Raw genomic sequence first — 21,525 nt, 5'->3', positions numbered from 1 at the left:
TATTATATTAATGCAAGTTTAAAATAATCCAAATAATGAGAAATAAAATTATATCTCTAGTAAATAAATAAATACTTAGCATATTTCTTTTTTTATAAATAAATATTTAGTTCTATATTACAATATAGGTAGACAAATCAAATAGTTTTTTTAAAACTTTTTCATATAAAAACATTTCTCAACATATATTTTTTTTAAAAAGTTAGAGTGATGGACTGGTTTTGAGGATATTTTTGTAAACAAACAATTCTTTTAGAAATTGTGTAATGCTTTAATACATCAAACCAAATAATGGATAAAAAATATGTCAGCATAACTAATACCAGCATTACTAATACACCATATTCAACATTACTCTTATACACCATACCAAACGACCCCTAAAACCTGAACCCCTCCCCCTTGAATCCTAGTCGTCGCCGAGATAGAGAGAAACAGAGAACGAACCACCTCTAAAATCCCCTTCTCTAACCTCACTCATCTCTCACTCAACTATTCTAAAAAAGGATTTCAGTTGATTGGCTTGTTATTTTCTGGGATTATAAGAGTATTTAGACTCTCCAAAACTGATGGTTGATTGTTGAATCCATGAGAGCTTTGAAAATCTGGGTTGCAAAAAGCTTTGAAAATTCTAGAAAAAAAAGAAGAAGAATCTGGATTTGCTGTCGTTGTTTCTTCTTTCACTGATTGAGCTCCATCGCCCAGTTTCAGATCTGTATTTGGTTTTGTTTAGCTGATATTCCTTGCAAATAGGTACACATGACAAATCCCCTCTTATAATTATGTCTCTTTGAAAGTGAGAATGGCTATGATTTTGTTGAATCTACATCTAATTTGCTTTCAGTAGTAGTTCGAATGATTTAAATTTCTTTTGCGGCTATGCTTGGACTAGGATGACAGTTTGGTATTTGGAGTTTTCTATAGAAAGAGTACATGCTCTCCTGTGTCATTGTTGCTATGGATTATTTTTGTATATTTAAACAGATGAACAAATGCATAAATCACTAGCATTTAAAGAAGATTAACGGGCCGGGGAACGTCTGAACTTTAATACAACAGAAGGTAATTGCAGCTTTACAAACTAAAAGTCAGACGTCTACCACTTCATCCAGATCTAGTAATAATACCATAGGCTGCCACATTCTGATGCTTGAAGTTGTTCGTTTACTTTACCTGGAGGAAACTGAGAAAGTTTACATTTTGAACATGTATTAAACTTTTGTGGATTTTGAAAACTTTCAATGCTTTATTTTGAATCTTACGTGATGGGAAAACATGGAACTTTTCCATTTTCTTTGACATGAGATGATTGTATAGTGCATTTGTCTATTCCTATAATTTCTGAGTCCTAATATGTGTAAGATAGCAAGAATATTTAATCGACATCTTCCAACAGAATCCTCCAGGAACATGTGCCTGCTTAAGTTATTTTCATTTCCTCTGTTTAAATTTTTATATTGTTGATTCTTGAGATGGAAGTGTTTCTCAAATCTTGTAGTTTAATTCGAACAAATATAATCATGCGTCTAGTGTTATGGTGTAGATTCATATGCTGTAATCTTTATTTCAGGATGCGCCTTCCGAACATGTGGTTTTCTTTGAATCTGAAAGTGGTTTAGATAATAACTTATGAAAATCGTAGCATGCTTTAGATTATGGGGTGGGCGTTCGGTATTTCGGTTCGGTAGGTAAGAATTTCGGTTCGGTATTTCGGTATTCGGTTTATCAATTGTGTATACCAAATACCATACCAAAATATTTTGGTACGGTTCGGTATTTCTTATTTTGGTTCGGTACGGTTTCGGTTTAACAATCAATGAATAATCAATGCTAAGTGCTAACAGTGCACATGCACAATTGAAATTTTCACATGGCAATTCACAATGTGCACAACTGCACAATGTAACAGTGCACAACTGCACAATGTGCGCATGGCTGAAACAAGAATAACATATTATATTCTGGCAATTCTGGCCAACTGCAATTAACACTTGACAGTTCAATACTGCAATTAAATCTGTACACAAACACAACTACACAACACAACTTAACAGTTGACACAACTGGCCAACTGCAAGTCTGCAACAGTCTGCACATTACACAACTTAACTGGCCAACTTAACTCAATACTGCAATTAACTGGCCAACTGCACATTACACAACTTAACACTTAACACTTAACACAGTACACAATTGAATTTGTACACAACTACACAACACATTACACAACTTAACACTTAACACTTAAACACAGTGCAATAAAAACACAGTCCAACAAAAACAGTCTTAATACTTAAACATAGTGCAACTGGCCAACTGCAAGTCTGCAACAGTCTTAACAGTCTTAACACTTAAACAGTTAAACATAGTGCAACAAAAACAGAGAGGGCATCCCTCAACAAACAGTCTTAATTCTTAAACATGAATTCCAGGAAGACGCGCAAGACAACGCTTAATATGCTTCCTTAAACCAATTGTTCCATTCCTCTTTGGATTAACATTATATACTTGACCACAATGTTTGCACTCTACTTTGCGAACTTCTCCGTTATCTTCTTTCACCACAAAGTATTCCCAAATATCGGAGCGTTGAGCAGTAGCACGGGGCATGATTGCACTTGAACCTAAAAAAAATATAAATCATAAGTTAGAATATTATAGTTTGATGATAATAAAACAAAACTACAAAATATTAAGTATATCATTATCACCAAACAAATAGAGTATTAAACTTACCACTCAAGATGCAAGTTGCAACTATACATCAAACCATGCTAGTAGTGCTTCCATTATTTTCCATATCTAAAGATAATACGACCAAATATGTCATACAAATGAAAAAACATGATATATTATTTTGAATTAAAGTACACACAAAATATTAAAGCTTACCAAGGTCGAGTTCCTCAAGATACTTCAAGCCTTCTTCAACACTAATAGGATTCTTCTCTTCTCTAAGCCAATCTTGAACACAAATAAGAGCTTGCACACATTTAGGAGTCAATGAACTCCTAAATGAATCAAGAATACTGCCACCGGTGCTAAACGCGCATTCCGACGCCACACTAGAAATTGGAATTGCCAACACATCACGAGCCAACTCCGAAAGAATAGGAAATCTAAGAGCATGTGTTTTCCACCAACTCAAGATATCAAATTCTTCACTAAAAGGCTCTTGTTCTTCACTAATGTATTTATCCAACTCCGATTTAGCACCCCCACTTCCATTGTCTTCCTTTTGTTTCTTCAAGCTAAGCTTAGTCCTTATTTTTGATGCACTTATAACACTCCCACTAGGTGTATTAGATGTGTTGTTAGATGAAGTAGAACTAGATGGAGATTGAGGACAAGATTCGGTTGAATACTTTTTTAGATACTCTCCAAACAAAGAATTCATATAAGCATACACCTTAGCATTTATTTTCTTCCCCTTTTCCTCCCCAAAAAGTTCTTCAAGTGCTCCCTCAACATATTCAAATTTGTTACGTGGATCCAAGACGGAAGCAATAAAAATCATTTTATTCATCTTTTCAGGCTCACCCCAATACTTCTTGAACTTTTCTTGCATTTGCTGAGCCATTTTTCTCAAATGCTCATCCTCACTAGCTAAACACATTTTCAAATGACAATAAAGTTCAGATACATCCTCAAAATGAGAATTACAAGTGACATAACGTGAACCTGAAACTTTTTTAGTTAGCTCGTGAAATCTTGCAAGAAACTCTATCACATTCCTCACATTCACCCAATCATCAGATTCAAGAGGACCTGCATTACCACCATCTTCACAAAGATGAGAACATTGATATGCAGAAAATCCATCATAAAAAAGATGCAACTTGTCAAAGGCTTTTTCAAAGTGTTGTGCTGTATCCAACATCAAATAGGTGGAATTCCACCTGGTAGGAACATCCAAATACAACGTTTTGGTACATTCTACCTTTACATGTGCACAACACTATTTAAACTTTAAGGTCCTTGCAGGCGAAGATCTCACATACCTCACAATATTTCTAACACGTGTCACAGAAGCATCAAGTTCTTTCAAACCATCTTGCACAATTAGATTTAGTATATGAGCCATGCATCTCACATGAAGATGTTTACCACTCATCATATTAGTTTTCCACATATCTAACTGTTTAGACAATTCTTTGACAGTGACATCATTTGAAGAAGCATTGTCCACAGTAATAGTGAAAACCTTGTCTAATTTCCATTCAAGCAAACAATCCCTAATAGCTTTAGCCATCTCTTCACCCTTATGACTAGTGATAGGGAAAAAATTAAGTATTCTTTTATGCAACTTCCAATCCCTATCAATGAAGTGGGCTGTCAAACACATATAATTTATTCGTTGTAATGAAGTCCAAGTGTCTGTTGTTAGGCAAATTTTTGGTTGTGCTTCTCTAAAAGAACTTCTTAGATTTTGCCTCAATTCACCGTAAACTTCATAACAATTCCTTATTATTGTTCTATGAGAAGGAAGACGAAATAGTGGTTGAGTTTTTCTCATAAACTTCATAAAGCCTTCATTTTCTACAAAGCTAAATGGTAGTTCATCAATAACTATCATCTCAATTAAGGCCCTCCTCACTACTTTTTGATCAATTTCCAAATTGATCCTTCATCATTTTGGCAAGATTGAAAATTTATCTTTGTTTGACTATTATCTTCTGCAATTTTAAGTGGGTATTCTTTGCATCTAAGCAAATGATTCTTCAATCCTGTTGTTCCATTCTTAGATGAATTAGCAGCATAAGCTTGTTTACAATATCGACACCGTGCTTTCCCAACCCCATTAACCTCAAATTTATCAAAATGGTTCCAAACGTCAGACCTAGGTTGCATTGCTTTCCTTTTCTTGGAATCTTGAGTATCAATGGTGTTGGTGTTACTATCTACCGTAATAGGTAAACTTTCACTAGAACCAACATCACTTACTTTACTTGTATCTTCCATCTATACAAAATTAAACAAATATAAACATAAATTAAAAATCAACAAATTAACTACCTTGCTATCAGTAATGCTGAGAGAATGTAAATATGAGAGTGCACTTTTAGATTTTAGTTATTTCAAGCTAGCTATAAGTAGCTTAAACTACCATGTTTCTGCTATAACGAATTAACAATATCTTTCCAACAGATGCAACAACAGTCTAATATAACTGCAGCTAAGCAAAAGCTAAAAAGGCTAAAGAAGCCATTAACAATATCCTTTTCTAGCCATCTATAAATAAATAAAAAACCATGGCCATTACTACTCAAGTGACAAGTCCACACTCTACAATTATTTAAATTTTTCCAAACCAGCAACCATAAGAATGTCACAACAAAGAAGACTAACAGTGAATTCACTCAACTGTCATCATCCTAAAGTGTCTATCACAAGAAAAATGCAAGGAAAGTTCTAAAAATCAGACCTAAACAAAGTAATCATATGGTAAGCCTAACACATAGTCGTGTACTCACAACTGTTATTATACAAGCAAATGAATTAAACAGCATGAACGTGATACAGATGATATTTTCCTACTAAAGGGAAAAGCTCGGAACAACAGTTCATTCAATCAGCAGTACAACCAAAAAAAAGCGAAACATACCTTTGAAATTGAAATTGAATCGAGCTCGGAACACTGGAACAGGACAGCAGCGTCTTCGACACTTCGTTTGCCCGAAATTTGTGAGGAGTGAGGAATCGAATCGAGCTGGAAATCGCCGGCTATAACCCTAAATTAGTTTGATGCAGAAAATCAGAAATTAAAAAATTTATGCGTCTGAACTCTGAACTCAAAAAGTTCAAAACTTAAAAATATAAAAACTCAAAAAAACCTCAGAGAGTAGTCGAGTACTGGGATGAGAATGAGATGAGATGAGATGAGACTTACAAAACTTACAAAAGTAGTGAAGTTAACCGGTGAAGATGAGACTCGAGCTCGACTGTCGACTGGTCGTAACTCATAAGTCGTAACTCGTAGACTAATATCCTAAGCAGTCGTTCTCGTCTAGACTCGCAGACTGATATCCTAGACTCGCAGTCGATTCTCGTCTTCTTCTTCTCGATGATATCCTTCCTAAGCAGTAAGCCCTAATGGCTAATGCCCTACTTTGATGAGAATGCCTAATTTGATTCTCAACTTGGGTCTTGGGTGTTAACTGACTTGGGTAATTGATTGGGATTGGGCTTGGGAGTTGGGGGAGCTGGGCCTGGGTGGGACGCCGGGACGGTATGGGAGATATAGTCATATATATTATATAGGTTCACCAAATTTTCGGTATTTCGGTTTACCAAAATTGTAAAATTATAATACCGAAAATTGAACCGAAATACCGAAAATCCAGTACCGAATTAGACCGAAATACCGAAAAAACCGAAACCGAAATACCAAATTAATTTGGTTCGGTTCAGAATTCGGTTTTTCGGATTTTATGCCCACCCCTACTTTAGATGCGTTCATTAAGTAAATCATCGTGACTATGGGTACGGTTCCCGTGACATAGTCATGATGCATAATTCTCAAATTTGGGTGTGCATTTTATGTGACCCGGTCATAATAACTTCGAATAATAAAGAATAAACATGTTGTAAATCACGGGTGCATTTCATGTGACGCGGTTTGCAATGTGTACCAAAACAACAAGTGTACGACAATCGTGACTTGTTCAAGAAATAACTCCATAAATAATTAAAAGCAGTAAAGAAGTTAAAAATGTACAATAGGTTTAAAACATGTAATAAATCAGATAATTAGGCCAATTATTAATAGTTGAGCGACCGTGCTAAAACTAAGAAACCCGGGAATCCTAACACCTTTTCCCGTGTTCACAGAATTTCTTACCCGGTCTTCTGTGTTTGCGGACCAAAAATAGAGTCAAATTTTCTTCGATTTGGGATTTAAAATAAACCGGTGACTTGGGACACCATAAATTATCCCAAGTGGCGACTCTGAAATTAAATAAATAATCCCATTTCGACTAATGTCACTTTAATTGGAAAAACTCCCTTATATACCCCATTCAGGTAAAAAGGAGGTGTGACAGCTCTGGCGACTCTGCTGGAGATAAGAACCCAGAACTTCTGGTTCAGCGTTCAGAATTCGAGCTTAGAATAACTGTTATACTTGGCTTTTATCTATTATCTGATTTTTGCGTGTTTGAGCCTAATGTGCTGAATGCCGCTTTTTACCGCTTTGATATTGATTGAATTGTATATAAAAACTGTTACGAAACCCTCTTCCCTCTAAGTCTTCTAAATCTTCTGGGAAGCGTGCGCTTCGTGTGACTTCTTTTCTGTTAGAGTCATATCCTAATTTTAGAACGAGGTTCAGACAAGTTACAAAGCCGGTGAAACTTCTATATTCCTGGTACGCTGCCCCTCCCCCCGGCTCGAGCTGTCCGCTCGAGTAAGCCAGGTCTAGAATAATACATCCAGGTTTTAAAACCTAGAATAACATAGCCTTATACCGGATCCCTAGTAGGAATGCTTGTTTACATCACGTGCATTCGACTTTGGGGACTCAACACAGGGGTTGGGTCCGTCTAGGATAGGTGTACCCAAATTAAAAGACCATCCTGATGCATCTTACGTGCTACTTGCGCATCTATTATTTCGGCTTGCATGTTGACTGACTTCTAGAATATGGAAAGAAAATCAAAAAAAAAAAAAGAAAAAAAAACCAAGAGTGAGGTAGGTATTTGAAAATCTGAAATTCTGCCGAAATTCTGAAAAAAAGAAGAAGAAAGAAAGTCATTTCAAAATGAGCCAAAATATTCAAGTGTCATGTTTCCCTGCTCCGTCAAAACTGACCGAACTATGCGGGTCTGATTCTCACCGGATGTGAGATACGTAGGCAAACCTCATCGGTTCCGGCCCCAATTTTTAAAAAATCCAAAAATATCTTCCTTTAATTCCTTCTTTAGAAGCATTTCCTTAGAAAATTCAAAAAAAGGAGATTTTTAAACTCAAAAAATAGTTTCCTTCTTTTGTGAAGTCTTTCATACGAAAAAAGGAAATAAAAACAAAAATCAATCAAAAATTAAAATTCAAAATACGGGTTTCCTTTACTTTAATGTTTTTCCCCAAAAATTCCAAAAAAAAAAATAATCAAAGAAAATATTCTTTTCCTCCTTTAAAAGTCTTTCTTTCGTAAATGTCATAAAAAAATTGAAAAATTGAAGTCTAAAATATCTTTGTTTTTCTTTAGAAGTATTTTTGTAAATTTAAAAACAAAAAAAACTCAGAAATCCAAAATATTTTCTTAAAGGTCCGTCTTTCGAAAGTTAAGAGGCAACATCCAAATTCAAAAATATTTTCTTTCCTTTAGAAGTCTTTCATTCAAAAAACAACTTTGTATACCTCCGGACTTGACTCTCATACTATCATCTTACGACACTCTCTTACGGTTTACATTTTACAAGCCCTGGTTAGGCGAGCTTTATCGAGAAAAAATATGCCCTTTGCCGGCACCGTTGTTCTAGACTCATCCCACAGTGCTGACCGAATTTCGTCAAGATCCCTTGTGAGGGCATCCACATCCGGCACACTTGGAAAATTATCAAGGCAGGAAATATGCCTCGAATGAAATAACACGTGAGACTCGTACACTCTTGGTTTAACGGGAGGTGGAGCATGCTCCCTCGTCAGCTCAGGTTCGACATTCACTTCCTCCTCCTCATCACGCTCATCAGGGAAGGGTGTGTCATCTCTAGACTCATCGAAATTGTTGTCATAATCACTATTATCTTCCTGACTCTGTACATCTGCCAAATACCAAGTAAATATGTCGTCTACGAGCAACTGAGTGAGGTCAGGAGCTTCAAGTTGCTCGTTTGCACCGCACAAACAACAAAATGATAAACTACTCAAATTGATAAATACTTTACATATAGCTATTTCACTTCACTTACAAGTCGTAATGTGTTGACATTCCATGATGGACATTATCCTGTTGGTGATGACTCCCGGATGGATCACCGTGATCCAACACACCAAAACTATGCATATTCCAACTGAGCGTGGGGTCATAACTTGTAAAATTCATATCTGGACGGTACCCCCTGTGGAATATATGAGTGTTAATACAATGTCACGACCCAAAATCTAACCATGTCGTGATGACGCTTATCGTAATACTAGGCCAACCACTTATTCCTAAACACTCCATTTTTTCAAATAAGTACTTAAGGAAAATCATAATTTTAATAGTAATTCAATAAGATAAAAGTATAAATCCAAACAAATAAACTAAAGGAAGATAGGGAAGGAGAGGGCGGAACTGCGGTCGCCAAGTAGCTACCTCGCAATCTCCTCAGAAGGCCTCCAACTGGCAAGATCAGCAACCGCTACCGTGCCCCGAGATACCTGGATCTGCACATAGGGGTGCACGGGGTAACGTGAGTACACCAACTCAGTAAGTAACAAGTCCAAACTATAGACTGACGGTAGTGACGAACCAAACCTCGACCTCAACAGTAATTTGAACATAGTATGAACGATATAGAGTATAAAGCTCAGGAAAAACTCTAATTACCAATGCACAGATAACATGCTCAATGTTACGTATATTACTTCCTCTCACAGCTACTCAACCACTCGGTACTGTATATGGCCCACTCGGCCCAGGCATCATAGACTATAAGTCACCCAGTACCGAGGAAACAAGCCAATCCAGCCTCATGGAGAAGATCCATCTCTATAACAATACTTCGGACAAGATCTATGTCCAGGGAAGATCCATCCATCAATATCATCAACTGCGCTCACTGGGGGTGTAAAGACTTCGGAGGGGCTTCTCTGAGCCCAAGCGCTATATCAATGCCAGCGAAGGCATGATTAATATCTTGCTGCGGCGTGTAGTCCGATCCCATACTGTCAATCAATATCACGCTCTCGGCCTCACTCAGTCAATACTCTCCAGTCTCACACACATGGGCTAAGATGTTATGATACAAGCCCGAACAATGATATGATATGTCAAATAGCAATAATCAAGACTGAGGCATGATATAATATGCATGAATAGGATTGAGTATAGAATATACATGAAACTAATGACATGACAACAAGAAACGACCCTCGGGTTTCAACAGTATTGGCGTGAAGCCTTAACATGGTATTTAGCATGATTTGCAGTTCAATGACTTAATCAAATAGATACATCACAGATATCAACAAGAAAGAGCCACTAAGTGGTTCTCTGGAATGACCCAGGCCGCATTTCTCACGGTGCACGCCCACACGCCGGTCACTTGGCATTTCTGCCACCTCAATAGTAATCATAGAACACATAGTTCAGGGTTTCGAACCCTCAGAACTAAGTTTGGAACCGTTACTTACCTCAAGCCAAGCCACACTCTAGCCCGCGACGCCTTTTCCACTAGATTCGGCCTCCAAATGCCCCGAATCTAACCAAAATCAGTATATAACCATCAAAATATGCTAAGGGAACAAAGCCCACTCGAAAATAATCAAATTACATCAAAATTCCAAAATTGGTCAAAACCCGACCCCCGGGCCCACGTCTCGGATTCCGATAAATTTCACAAAACTGGAATCCTTACACTCTCACGAGTTCATTCATACCAAAAGTACCAAAAAATCCGACCACAAATGACCTCTCAAATCCCTAATTTTAGATATCCAATTTTCCAGGCCCTAACCCCCAATTTGCTACTGATTTTCCCATAGATGTCGAGCTTACAACGTTAAAAATCATCATAAAACACGTTTGGGAACCAAAGACCTTACCTCTACGAAACCCTCTTGAATTCTCCCTTGAATTTGCTCTCCAAAGCTTCTTCCCGTTTGAAATATGATGGAAAATAACCCAAATTCACGAAGGGTGGAATATATATGTTCTGGCCCCGCAAAACCGCATCTATGGTCCAATTATCGCACCTGCAGATCCGCACCTGCGGTACTAGGTACGCATCTGCGGATTCCACTTATCCGCCTAGCCACCGCACCTGCGCTAAGAATCCCGCATTTGCGCAATCGTAGGTGCGCCCAAAATTCTGCATCCGCAACGCTAGACATCCCCTCTCTTGGCCGCATTTACGTCTCTATTTTCGCTTCTGCGGGCCCTCACCTGCGGTCCCCAAGCCGCAGGTGCGGTTATGACAGGAACTTCAACACTTCAGCTGCTAATTCCAACTCAAAACCTCCCGTCAACCATCCAAAATCACCCTGAGGCCCCCGGGACCTCAACCAAAGGTGCGAGTAAGTTACATCCCACCTTCCAAACTTATACCCATCTTCAATACACCTAATAAAACATTGAAACATCAAATTAACCACGGATTCAAGCCTAAGAACTCTAAAAACTCCCGAATTCCACTTTTGATCAAAAGGTTTATCAAACCTCATCCGAATAATCTGAAATTTTGCACACACGTCACAAATGACATAACAAACCTACTCCAACTTCCGAAATCCCATTCCGACCCCTTTATCAAAATCTCACATATCTACCGGAAAACGCCAAAATTCTAATTTCGCCAATTCAAGCCTAAATCTACTCCGGACCTCCAAAACACATTCCGATCACACTCCTAAGTCCCAAATCACCTCCCTAAGCTATCCGAACCATCAGAATTCACATCCGAGCCCTTTTTCATATAAGTCAGCATCCGGTTGACTTTTCCAACCTAAGCTTACTCAAAAGAGACTAAGTGTCTCATTCCTTTCCAAAACCTCTCCGAACCCGAACCAACCAACCCGATAACACATAATACAGTTGAACAAGACAATAAGAAGCTGAAATGGGGGAAACAGAATGATAACTCATGAAACAACCGGCCGGGTCGTTACATCCTTGTTACACCCTATATTTCGTACATGAAAATACACCATAAATAAATTAATGAGAGCCCGGAAGTGAGATGTCACATCCCATAGTACTAAATTACGATGATGTTGCACCTTATAGTATTGCACGTTGAATTTGTCGTAAGGTAATTGACATCAGTCCAAGGAAAATATTATTTGGAGATTATAAGGATTATGCTATTTCAAACAAGTAATAAGTAAATTCGTGAAGTGAGAGAGGAAGCAAGTCAAAGAAAATGAATTTTCGTCCAAGTTTGACATGTTGGGATAAAATACGGCTCAAGCTAAAATACTCAGTATTTATGGACTAGTACCATACGAGGTACCACACGACCATACGAGGTTCCTGCCCGGAAGGTTATTGATAAATAAGGAGCCAGTGCAAGAGGTAAGTTAGAAAAAAGAAATAACCCAATAGAGATTACGCAGAATATGTATATGAGAATGGGTCGACGAGTAGTTAGTAGTTGATTCAGGAAGAGCCTAGTCATGGCTAGACAAGAAGTTACAGACAAATCAACAGATCATGCAAGATGAATATAGTAAACCCCAACACGGAGAATTCAGCCTCGCAGTAACGTCATTATAATACTTGAGATATATTGAAATAAGAGTCGGGGTAGTTAAGGTACGGTATGAGTGTTACGGGGATAAAAGAAAGTGCCACTAGGAAGGCAGTCAAAATATCAGTTCAGAAGTAACCCTACAAGCATAAGGGCATGGAGGTAGGAAACTACGGATGATCATAGGCAAGGAAGGACATCAAAAGGTCCGTAATAAGCTCACAACTTTACGAGAGCCAAGGGTTCTCCCTAAGTACCAAAAAGAAAGACTAGCTGAGGAAATAAGGAAGAATGCTTCAACCTAAGCTGGGTGACCTAAGGAGGAAATGGTCTTATAACGACAGTCTCACAACAACATTGTATGCACTCCAAAAGAGAATGACACTTACTGTGGCTAAGCAACGGGAAGTAAAATCAAAAGTGATATTCAAGATTATATGAGTTATATGGAATTCCAATATGCGTGGACACCAAGATAAGCTTTGTATGCACGCAAGAAGGGGGCAGAAAGACCAAGAAAAGTAATTGCTTACGTTTGAAGAAAGCTGAGATGGAACAAAAAGAATTGTTCGATTCATGATCCAGAGTTAGTTACGTTATGAACGCACTTAAGAGTTTGGAGTTTTATACATGCAGCATATACAACCGTAGGAAATTCTGGTATAAGTTAAAAGAAAGAATTGAGCCCAGGTCATAGACAAAGGACTATATCATGGATATACCTCAGTGCCTATGAAAGGCTAAACGTAATAACTAATACCATGAACCGCATATCGGGAGGTAGCTTAAGCCGACATAAAGGTTGATTAGAAGAAGGAGGAAACTAAAGAGATACATCAACAAAATAAATCAGGAATTTGATTATTGGACCCTAAAAATTATAGAAATTGTGATTGAGAACATTGCAGAATCACTCTTACTATCAAAGGTACAAGAGAGATAATGCAGTAGCCATATTCTATAACGGTTCTACGATAAGGCCAGTTAGAAGTGTCCCAACCACATAAGAAGTTAGTATGAAGCTCTCACGAGATTGTGTAAAAAAGTGCATGTATTATAATAAAAGTTCAAGACGTGGATGTAAATTATACCTATGTGGAGGGAAGATTATGAAAGAGATAGAAGAAGTGATGTGAGGCTTTAAGGAAAGTAAGGTAAATGTGAACAATGTACGAGATACTTAAAAGCAGAAGGTTGAGAACATTCCATACTTGGGATAGAAGGCTAGAAGCGCGAGGATCCAATATCCAGGAATGATAGCAGCGACGTTAGTAGCATATCTTCCAACCTATGGTCTAGATATCAAAAAGCCTGATTATGAGAGTAAAGAATAGTTAGAGACGATGAGATGTCTCACTTGATGTTCCAGAACAACATAAGGAAATCTATGGTGCAAGCAAGTTGAAGGAAGACCGCGAATAGTATAAATAGATATGTATAGGTCCCAAGCTAAAGTATAGTAAAGCGACAAAGTTTTATGACAGGATGTAAGAACGAGAAAGGGCGAGTGAGAAAGTGACGAGAACAGATAAGTCCTCGGGATTAAACCCATGAAAATAAGAAAGCTAATAGTTTCTCTAAGTTATAGAAAGTTCAGTATAGCCTGAATGAACTCAAAGGAGTCTAAGACTAAAAACATTCAGAAGAGATGGAATGCTTCCCTGTAAATAGAATGAGGGGTAATTATTATAGAAAAAAATGACGTTTGGGCCTTCGATTAAGTAATGATCTGACAAATAAAAGAAAGGGATCTCATGAATTGGACAGGATTAAAATACCCACGCAAGGTGAATCACATTGGGATGCCGTGAGATACGGTTATGAAAGCAGGGTATCGTTCTAGGTGGATCAATCTAATCATTTCAGATGTTCCCCGATAAAACGTGAATCCTAGCAGCAATATTACATAAAAAGTTAAGTTATCAGGGGTGGATTATGGATCGAAATTGAGGTGAATCAACAATGGATGGATAAAAGTTATAAAGTATGAGAGGAGATTAGGCCGTCATTCTTAAAGATGAACTGGAGGCATTAGAGGACATAAATTTATATGTATGAGATAAGCAATGAAAGTAACCTGAGACATCGTAGCAGACCTCAGTAACAAGAAATTGAGGTAAGAGTTATGATATAGTATAACCTATATAGATGCAGTAAAGTCATACGAATGGATAACCAGGTCTATAAAATAAGATATAATAATATTCGTAAGTTCAACAAAATACCAAGCAAAGAACTTCAGGATTGGCTAAAAGCTGGAGGAAAAAAGAGAGGAGAGTCGCATAGGCACACTTACAAGGTCAGTATCGTAGAAGCTGCTTGATGGAAGGTAGCAACAGTTACGAGATTGGAAGAAATTCGATCACAAGTCATGGCGTGGGAAAGAGGCCGAAAGGGGGGAAAGCCCTGGCCTTTGGACTTATTCACAGAACAGTTGCCTAGATGGCAAAAGGACTACTAAAGTATTCGCAAGAGCTATGAGATATGAGAACGATGAGCGCATCAGTCAACATTCGAGGACGAATGTTCCAAAGGAGGGAATGATGTTACACCCCATATTTCGTACATGAAAATACGCCATAAATAAATTAATGAGAGCCCGGACGTGAGATGTCACATCCCGCAGTACTAATTACGATGATGTTGCACCCTGTAGTGTTGTACATTGAATTTATCGTAAGGTAATTGACATTAGTCCAAAGAAAATATTATTTGGAGATTATAAAGATTATGCTATTTCAAACAAGTAATAAGTAAATTCGTGAAGGTGAGAGGGGAAGCAAGTCAAAGAAAATGAATTTTCGTCCAAGTTTGGCATGTTGGGATAAAATATGGCTCGAGCTAAAATACTCGGTATTTATGGACTAGTACCATACAAGGTACCACATGACCATAATAGTAAGGTGTATAAGGTATGTGAAAAGTGAGTAATATTTTAAGTAAGTGGGAATAAATCTCAATTTTGCAGGTAATTGATTAATTACTGGGTAACGAGACATTACCTAATTAATTAGGGATATATTTGGATAAGATCAACCTCCCCACGTGACAGCACCCCCAAATCCCCATGTATGACTATTTAAGTTAAATAGAAAGGTGGAAAATGAAGTGAAGGTCCCAACTCTCAACGCATTCACATTCAAAAAATCCGCAAATGAAGTGAAGGTCCCAACTCGCAACGCATTCACATTCAAGAAATCTAGATATGAGATATCCATTTTCAATCCCTTTAGCCAAAAGCTGTTATTATTGGAATTAATCCCTCTTTATTACTATGTCATATTTGCCCATTCCTAACTCCATTTCTCTAGTAAACTTATAAAAAATGGGCGCTTCTAAATCAGTTCCGCAGAAATCAATCCACGAATTCACTGTCAAGGTCATCCATTTATAATGGTTTCTTCTATGGACATTAAAGGGAAAGATGTAGACCTTAGCATGTACAAAGGCAAAGTGCTTCTTGTCATTAATGTTGCCTCCAAATGTGGGTTCACAAGCACCAATTATACCTAATTGACTCAACTCTATAACTAATACAAAGATAAAGGTTTTGAGGTCTTGGACTTCCTTTGCAACCAATTTTTGAAGCAAGAGCCTGGTACGAGTCAGGAAGCTCAAGAATTTGCATGCACAAGATTTCAGGCTGAATATCCCATTTTCCAAAAGCGGGATTTTGCGATTCTAAGGGAGTACGGTGCAATATTTCTCAAGAATATCATACGGATTCTCCTCTACTTCGATCTGCCGTTACATTTTTGTTGCAATTGATGTATATTAGAGGGGGTGTCAAGAGAATCGGCTCAAGTATGTTAAGGCTATCCCTTCTTTCTTTTTGGCATGGTCCATACGATACAAATGAAACGAGCAAAATACGCAATTTTTATAAATGACTCTATTCATAGAAATACTAGGGATGCCTATATTCTTGATTTCCCATGTGTCATATTATTCTATCATCTGCTCATGGGTCTCAGAAAAATACGAAAGTTGAAAAGAGTTTACTTTATGATATTACTCAAAGGCAAAATGGTCTTATGACATTCCGAAAGATTTTATTAACGTACTTTTCATGCATTGCATTCATGTACATTGACCCATGACCAGATGTCGTTATATACGCGTATATATGTATGTATATATATATATATGGAATATGGAAAAGGTTATGGCGTTATATACGCACCACCACCTGATCAGCTGGTATACATTGATGATTTGCCCACAGTGGCCGAGATGATATGATGAGATGCCCTCAGACGCTTGATGATGTTATGAACACATGTACCTATGCGCGACATGACATTCATATGCATATGCATGACACTATAAGTATTTCATGATTCACAAAATTATCCAGACTTATAGGTTGAGTCATTTACTCTATATTTCTTCCATATCTATTATGTACTTATTTATGTGCCTTACATACTCGATGCATTATTCGTACTAACATCCCTTTTTGCTTGGGAACGTTGCGTTTCATGCCAGCAGGTCCCGATAGACAGGTTGAGAGCCCTCCAAGTAGGCTAGCAGCTCAGCGGAAGATGTTGGTGCGCTCCATCTACTTCAGAGTTGCTGGATTGGTTAGTATGATTTAGACGTGTATTGTTTGGTATGGCGGGACTCTGTCCCGAGCTTTATGAAAATTATGTATTCTTAGAGGCTTGTAGACAGATGTCATGTACCTAAAAGATTGTATGGCCTTGTCGGCCCATGTTCAGTACACGAGTGGCTATATTGGTCTTATAGCCCGTACTTCATATGTATAAGTTTGTATTCTAACATGCTTTACTCAGGTTCATTTACCTATGATAGAATGATATGAAAGATACATTACCTTGGTACTCGGTTGAGTAATGTACCGGGTGCCCGTCGCGGGCCATCGATTTCGGTTGTGACAGTCCTCCCCCTCTTAAACAAACGTTCATCCTCGAACGAGTCAAGAAGCATACTTGAAGCCTCAAATAGGTGAGGATATCTGCTCCGCATCTCCTGCTCGGTCTCCTAAGTAGCCTCCTCCACGAGCCAACCTCTCTACTGCACTTTTACTGAAACTATATCTTTTGACCTCAGCTTTCGAACCTGTCGCTCCAAAATAGCCACTGGCTCCACATCATAAGTCAAATCACCGTCCAACTGAACCGTGCTGAAATCCAAAACATGAGACGGATCGCCAATATACTTCCGGAGCATAGAAACATGAAATACCGGATGCACATTCGATAAGCTGGGTGGCAAAGCAAGCTCATAAGCCACCTCCCCAATCCTCCGAAGCACTTCAAAAGGCCCAATGAACCGAGGACTCAATTTACCCTTCTTTCCAAATCTTATAACACCCTTCATGGGTGAAACTTTCAACAGAACCTTCTCCCCAACCATGTAAGACACATCACGGACCTTCCTGTCAGCATAACTTTTCTGGCTCGACTGCACTGTACGAAGCCGCTCTTGAATCCCCTTCACCTTGTCCAAAGCATCCTACACTAAGTCTGTACCCAAAAGCCTAGCCTCACCTGGCTCAAACCAACCAACTGGAGATCTACACCGTCTCCCATACAAAGCCTCATATGGAACCATCTGAATACTCGACTGGTAACTGTTATTGTAAGCAAACTCTGCAAGCGGTAGAAACTGATCCCACGACCCTTCAAAATCAATGACACAAGCACGCAACATGTCCTCCAATATCTGAATAGTGCGCTCGGGCTGTCCGTCCGTCTGAGGGTGAAAAACTGTGCTCAACATGAGTACCCAACTCTCTCCGCACAGCTCTCCAAAACTGCGAAGTAAACTGATTACCTCTATCTGAAATGATGGAAACTGGGACACCATGCAACCGAACAACCTCTCGGATATAGATCTCTGCCAAACGCTCTGAAGAATAGGTAGTACACACAAGAATGAAGTGCGCGGACTTGGTCAACTGATCCACAATCACCCAAATGGCATCGAACTTCTTCAAAGTCCGTGGCAGTCCAACTACAAAGTCCATGGTGATCCGCTCCCACTTCCACTTTGGAATATCTATCTGCTGAAGCAAGCCACCCAGTCTCTGATGCTCATATTTTACCTGCTGACAATTGAGACACCGAGCTACAAATCCCACAATGTCCTTCTTCATTCTCCTCCACCAATAATACTGTCTCAGATCCTGATACATCTTCGCGGCACCCGGATGAATGAAATACCACGAGCTATGGGCCTCCTCCAGAATCAACTTCCAAAGCCTATCTACATTGGGCACATATATCTATCTGGCCCTGCATACTCAAAACCCCATCATCACCAATAGTCACATCTTTGACATCGTCGTGCTGAACCCTATCCTTAAGGACAAGCAAATGAGGATCATCATACTCACTCTCTCTGATGCGATCAAATAAGGAAGACCAAGAAATCACACAACCTAAGACCCGACTGGGCTCCGAAATATCCAACCTCACGAACCGATTAGCCTAGGCCTGAACATCAACTGCAAGAGGTCTCTCCCCAACAGGAATATACGCCAAAGTCTCCATACTCACTGCCTTCCTACTCAAGGCATCAACCACCACATTGGCCTTTCCTAGATGGTACAAAATAGTGATATCATAATCCTTTAGCAGCTCCAACCATCTCCGCTGCCTCAAATTGAGATCCTTCTGCTTGAACAAGTGTTGGAGGCTACGATGATCAATAAACACCTCACAAGACACACCATACAGATAATGTCTCCAAATCTTCAACGCATGAACAATGGAAGCCAACTCCAAATCATGAACGGAGTAGTTCTTCTCATGGGGCTTCAACTGACGAGAAGCATACGTAATCACTCTACCCTCCTGCATCAAAACACATCCAATACCAACTGTCGAAGCATCACAATATACTGTATAATATCCTGAAGCTGATGGATAAACTAACACTGGAGTCGTGGTCAAGGTAGTCTTGAGCTTCTGAAAGCTCTCCTCACACTCATCCGACCACCTGAATAGAATACCCTTTTGAGTCAACTTGGTCAAGGGCAATGCTATAGATGAAAATCCCTGCACAAATCGATAGTAATAACCCGCCAAACCAAGAAAGCTGTGAATCTTTGTGGCTGAGGACGGTCTAGGACAACTCTGAACCGCCTCTATCTTCTTCGGATCAATCTGAATATCCTCACTGGACACCACGTGCCTCAAGAAAGCCACTGAACTGAGCCAAAACTCACATTTAGAGAACTTTGCATAAAGCTTCTCTTCCCTCAATCTCTGCAACACAACTCTCAAATGCTTCACGTGCTCCTCTTGACTACGCGAATATACCAGAATATCATCAATGAAAACAATCACGAATGAGTCGATATAGGGTCGAAACACGCTGTTCATCAAATGCATGAACGCTGTTGGGGCATTGGTCAGCCCAAAAAACATCACAAGGAACTCATAGTGACCATATCGGGTCCTGAAAGCTGTTTTAAGAATATCCGAGTCCCTGATCTTCAGCTGGTGATACCCTAAACGAAGATCAATCTTGGAGAACACTCTCGCTCCCTGAAGCTGGTCAAACAAATCATCAATGCGAGGTAGGGGATACTTGTTCTTAATTGTAACCTTGTTCAACTACCTATAATCAATGCACATCCTCATAGTGTCATTCTTCTTCTTCACGAATAGAACAGGAGCACCCCACGATGAAACACTAGGCCGAATAAACCCCTTATCAAGGAGTTCCTAAAGCTGCTCCTTCAACTCCTTCAGCTCCGCTGGTGCCATACGATACAGTGGAATAGAAATGGGCTGAGTGCCCCGCACCAGGTCAGTACCAAAATCAATATCTTTGTCCGGTGGCATGCCCGACAGGTCTGCAGGAAACATATTGGGAAAATCCTTCACAACTGGAACAGAATCAATGCTGGGAGTCTCTGCACTAACATCCCTCACAAATGCTAAGTATGAAAGACAACCCTTCCCAACCATCCGCTGGGCTTTCAGAAATGAAATCACCTTACTAGGAACATAATCAGTCGAACCTCGCCACTCAATCCATGGCAACCCCGACATAGCCAACGTCATCGTCTTAGCATGATAGTCCAAAATAGCATGACACAGAGATAACCAATCCATGCCCAATATCACATCGAAATTCACCATACTAAGCAATAAGAGATCCACTAAGGTATCCAAACCCCCAATAGTCACTACATACGACCGATATATACGGTCCACAATAATAGTATCGTCCACCGAAGTAGATACACGAACAGACGAAACAAGAGACTCGGCGGCGTATCCAAATAATGGGCAAAATATGACGACACATAAGAAAAGGTGGAACCGGGATCAAATAATACAGAGGCATCTATGTGGCAGACTGAGATAATACCTGTAGTCACAGCATCTGAAACAATAGTATCTTGTCTAGCTAGGAGGGCATAGAAATGGGCCTGACCACCACCCGATCGACCTCCCCATTTAGGGCAACCCCTAGCTGACTGACCTCCACCCTGAGTTGACTGAGCGGGTGGGGAAGTAACTGGTGCTGAAGCCGAAGGTTGACTCCTCTACTGGGATGAACCTCCCGTAAGACGGGGACACAACCTCTTGATATGACCCAAATCTCCACACTCGAAGCAACCCCTCGCAGCAAGTGGCGGCGGCCGGCGGGGACTGAAGGGAGCCCCGCGCATCGAGATGCTCACTAGAAGAACCCGACATAAATGAGCCCAGAACTGATGGTCCCTGAGTCAAACTCTAAGTTGGAAGGGCACTGAGAGACGAGTGACCCTGATGTGAACTGTGAGAACCATGGCCAAATGACCCACCACGGTGACCTGAACGGGCTGGCTGAGCATGCCTGAATGAACGACCTCTGCCATGCTGAAATTGGCCTCCCGAAGAAGAACCCCCAAAACTACCAGATCCCCGAGGCCTCTTGGCCTCCCTATCCTCTCGCTCCTGGTGACGAACTGACTCAATATCTCTAGCAATGTCAACTACCTCCTCATAAGAAGCGCCAGATACTTTCTCTCTGGTCAGAAAAATCTGTAGCTGATAGTTGAGGCCATCAACGAACCTCCTGATCCTCGCCCTGTCTATGGGAACTAGCCAGATAGCATGACGGGCCTACTCGGAGAACCTCATCTCATACTGCATCATGGACATGCCCT

At 39.6% G+C, this 21,525-nt stretch overlaps 3 long non-coding RNA genes across 3 annotated transcripts; 1 reads left to right on the top strand and 2 right to left on the bottom strand.

Annotated features, from left to right (window-relative positions):
* The first annotated feature begins 378 nt into the window (after window positions 1-378).
* On the top strand, window positions 379-17,197 carry LOC138886864 (uncharacterized). The gene is made up of 2 exons (XR_011405793.1): window positions 379-753; window positions 16,884-17,197. It is a non-coding gene; the product is annotated as an uncharacterized lncRNA (long non-coding RNA).
* Window positions 2,489-2,787, bottom strand: LOC104246858 (uncharacterized). Its single transcript, XR_011405791.1, has 2 exons — window positions 2,737-2,787; window positions 2,489-2,624 (listed from the first exon to the last, which is right to left on the bottom strand). It is a non-coding gene; the product is annotated as an uncharacterized lncRNA (long non-coding RNA).
* On the bottom strand, window positions 4,634-5,691 carry LOC138886863 (uncharacterized). The gene is made up of 2 exons (XR_011405792.1): window positions 5,606-5,691; window positions 4,634-4,962 (listed from the first exon to the last, which is right to left on the bottom strand). It is a non-coding gene; the product is annotated as an uncharacterized lncRNA (long non-coding RNA).
* Window positions 17,198-21,525: the final 4,328 nt, after the last annotated feature.

Source organism: Nicotiana sylvestris, chromosome 3, assembly GCF_000393655.2.
Source record: "Nicotiana sylvestris chromosome 3, ASM39365v2, whole genome shotgun sequence".
NCBI classification, from domain to species: Eukaryota; Viridiplantae; Streptophyta; class Magnoliopsida; order Solanales; family Solanaceae; genus Nicotiana; species Nicotiana sylvestris.
This window is presented reverse-complemented; position numbering and strand designations above follow the sequence as displayed.